The following is a 4,099-nucleotide window of genomic DNA, read 5'->3' on the forward strand; positions in this document are numbered from 1 at the left end:
GTCTCGATCTCTTGACCTCGTGATCCACCCGCCTCGGCCTCCCAAAGTGCTGGGATTACAGGCTTGAGCCACTGCGCCCGGCAGAAAAAACTTTTTAAATTAGCCAGGCGTGGTTCTGGGAGTCTGTGGTCCTAGCTTATTGGGAGGCTGAGATGGGAGGATTGCTTTAGCCTGGGAAGTGGAGGTTGCAGTGAGCCAAGATCCACAACTGAACTCCAGTCTGGGTGATTGAGCCAGACTCTGTCTCAAATAAATATATAAATACAGGGTCTTGCTAAGATGCCCAGGCTGATCTCAAACTCCTGGGCTCAATCAATCCTCCAGCCTCAGCCTCCTGAGTAGCAGTAGCTGGGATCGCAGGTGGCACCGGGGCACCTGGCTTTGGCACTGTTTACTATGGCACCACCACGTACTCCTGCGTTTCTCAGACTGTTAGAATGAGGTGGTTGAAGATGAGGTTCTTCTTCAGCAGGATGCGGTTCTTCATGTAGTCACATGAGAAGCTTGAGATGAGAGAGCTGGGAATCTGGTGGCCACCAATAATTCTCTTTGATTACTACTTATAATAAAATGCTGACTTGGCTTGTATTAGCCAGCACTTCATCCTTGGATTTCTTCATTTCACTGGCTTTTATGCAGCACCCCCCCCCACCTCCACCCATACATACACATACACCATCCTTCTAAATTCCCTAGTCCCTCAGTGCCTTCTGCTGCCATGGACTGCAGTTTCCCGACACTTCTTCCCTTTCTGACTGTGTGCTAGATACCCAGTGATACCTGAAAAAATAATATTTCTCTCCTAATTTTTTTTTTGAGGAGGAGTCTCTCTTTGTTGCCCAGGCTGGAGTGCAGTGGTACGATCTCGGCTCACTGCAACCTCCGCCTCCTGGGTTCAAGCGATTTTCCTGCCTCAACCTCCTGAGTAGCTGGGATTACAGGTGCCCACCACCATTCCTGGCTAATTTTTGTATTTTCAGTACAGATGGGGTTTCACCTGAACGCCATTAGGAGTTCACCAGCTGGGGTCTCAAACTCCTGACCTCAGTGATCTGCCCGCCTCAGTCTTCCAAAGTGCTGGGATGACAGGTGTGAGCCACCACACCTAACCTCGCCTAAATTTTTATTATGAAAATCTTCAGCTGGGTGAGGTGGCCCATGCCTGTTATCCCAGCACTTTGGGAGGCCGAGGCAGGTGGATCACCTGAAGTCAAGAAATTGAGACCATCCTGGCCAACATGGCGAAACCCTGTCTTAAAAAAAAAAAAAATTAGCTGGCTGTGGTGGCACACACCCGTATCCCAGCTACTCAGAAGGCTGAGGCAGGAGAATCACTTGAACCCGGGAGGCGGAGATTACAATGAGCTGAGATCATGCCACTGCACTCCAGCCTGGTGACAGAGCAAGACTCCATCTCCCCCCTCCAAAAAAAAAAGATAAAAGAAAAACTTCAAACACAGAGAGAAGTTGAAATAACAGAATGCTGAAGAGAACTTGAAATAACAGAACAATGAATGTCTACCCATCACCCACATATCTAGATTTGAATTTTGTTATAATTTTCCCATATTTGACATATAGTAGATATCACACTTCAGCCCCCAAAGGTTTAACATGCATTTCCTACAAATAGGAGCATTATCCTATTAGCTGGGCATGGTGGCACATACTTATAATCCCATCTACTTGGGAGGCAGAGGCGGGAAATCACTTGAACCCAGGAGGTGGAGGTTGAAGTAAGCCAAGATCGTGCCACTGCACTCCAGCCTGGGCAACACAGTGAGACCCTGTCTCAAAAATATTTTAAAAAAATAAAAGAATATTCTCCTAAATACAATGATCCCATCTAAGGAAATATACAATGATTCACTAATATCATCTAATATTCAGTCCAAAATTCTTTGGTAATTTTACATTTTTGCATTAAAAAGGAAACAAAACCAGCATTCCAGCACTTGTAATTCCAGCTGCTCACAAGGTTGAGGCACAAGAATTGCTTGAACCCAGGAGGTGGAGGTTGCAGTGAGCCACAATCATAACCCTGCATTCCAGCCTGGGTGATGGAGCGAGACTCTGTCTCAAAAAAGAAAAAAAAACGGCCAGGCGCGGTGGCTCACACCTGTAATCCCAGCACTTTGGGAGGCTGAGGCGGTCAGATCACCCGAGGTCCAAAGTTCAAGACCAGCCTGGCCAACATGGTCAAACCCCCTCTCTATTAAAAATACAAAAAATTAGCTGGGCATGGTGGCACATGCCTGTAATTCCATCTACTTGGGAGGCTGAGGCAGGAGAATCGCTTGGGAGGCAGAGGCTGCAGTGAGCCAAGATCGAACATTGCCCTCCAGCCTGGGCAACAGGAGTGAAACTCAGTCCCCCCAAAAAACAAACAAACAAAAAAACCAGAATCCCACATCTGTTAAAATGGCTATTATTGGAAAAAAAAAAAAAAAAAAAAGATGAAAGATGACAGGTATTGGCAAGGATGTGGAGAAAACAGGGACCTTGTACACTATTGGTGGGAATACACATTAGTGCAGTTACTATAGAAAATCGTATGGAGGTGCCTCAAAAACCCAAACATAAACTACAGTATCCAGCAGTCTCACTTCTGGGTAGATATCTAAAGAAAGTGAAATCAATATGGGTTTTTTTGAGACAGAGTCCTGCTCTGTCGCCTGTGCTGGAGTGCAATTGCCCGATCTCAGTTCACTTCAACCTCCGCCTCCTGGGTTCAAGTGATTCAACTGCCTCAGTCTCCTGAGTAGCTGGGATTATAGGCCCCCGCCACCATGCCTGGCTAATTTTTGTATTTTCATTTTCTTATTTTATTTATCGTTTTTTCTTAAATTTATTATTATTTTTTTTTGAGACAGAGTCTTGCTATGTCACCCAGGCTGGAATGCAGTGGCGCAATCTCAGCTCACTGCTACCTCCACCTCCCATGTTCAGGTGATTCTTCTGCCTCAGCCTCCTGAGTAGCTGGGCCAAAATGCCCGGCTAATGTTTTGTATTTTTAGTAGAGACAGGGTTTCACCCTATTAACCAGGTGTGTCTCAAACCCCTGACCTCAGGAGATCTCCCCACCTTGGCTTCACAAAATGCTGGAATTACAGGCATGAACCATCGTGCCCAGCCCTTTTCTTTTTTTTTTTTTTTTGAGACAGGGTCTCACTGTGTTGCCCAGTCTGGAGTGCAGTGATCTTGGCTCACGGCAACCTCCACCTCCCAGGTTCAAGCAATTCTCCTGCCTCAGCCTCCTGAGTAGCTGAGATTACAGGCATGAGCTATCACGTCTGGCCTATTTTTGTATTTTTAGTGGAGATGGGGTTTCACTATGTTGGCCAGGCTGGTCTTGAACTCCTGACTGCAGGTGATCTGCCCACCTCAGCATCCCAAAGTGTTAGGATGACATGTGTGAGCCAGACAAAATCAATATGTTGCAGAGTTATCTGCACTTCCATGTTCATTGCAGCATTATTCGTGATAGCCAATATATGGAAGTCATCTAAGGGCCCAGCAATACATACATGGATAAAGAAAATATGGTATATATTGTAAGGCCAGTTGCCTTGCTGGGAGGCTGGACACACCCACCTCTGCACTCAGCACCTGACTCTGCACCCAGCACCAGGCTCTGGCTCCCCTGGAAGGCTCTAGCTAATGCAAACCTGGCCGGCTCTCGCACGGGAAAACCTGCCCAACAACGCGCCAACCAATAGTGGCCCGCCCTGTCTCAATCCTGCTCCCCTGGACCCAATCAGAGCACCGAGCTGTTGCTCGTTCCTCCTAGCCATAACCCCCCCTCCCCCCAGGAAGTCAGCATGACTTCTCTGGCCCCTTTTTCCGGACCACAGAACCTCGCCCAGGAGCTGAATAAATTGGCATTTAATTTTCTTATACTGGCCTCAGTTTCTTCATTTTAAACTCGGCAATAACCCTTACAAGTGGTGCTGAAACCTGGGAGGAGTTCAAGACCCCTCCCAGGGGAAACTGACTTCTCTACCATAAGCCAAACCAGGGAGCCACAGCCTCTCCAATCGTCTGCAGCCATCACTCAGTAAGACTCCTTTTTTTTTTTTTTTTTTTTTTTTTTTTTTTT

Source organism: Cebus imitator, unplaced genomic scaffold (assembly GCF_001604975.1).
Source record: "Cebus imitator isolate Cc_AM_T3 unplaced genomic scaffold, Cebus_imitator-1.0 Scaffold260, whole genome shotgun sequence".
Taxonomy (NCBI): domain Eukaryota; kingdom Metazoa; phylum Chordata; class Mammalia; order Primates; family Cebidae; genus Cebus; species Cebus imitator.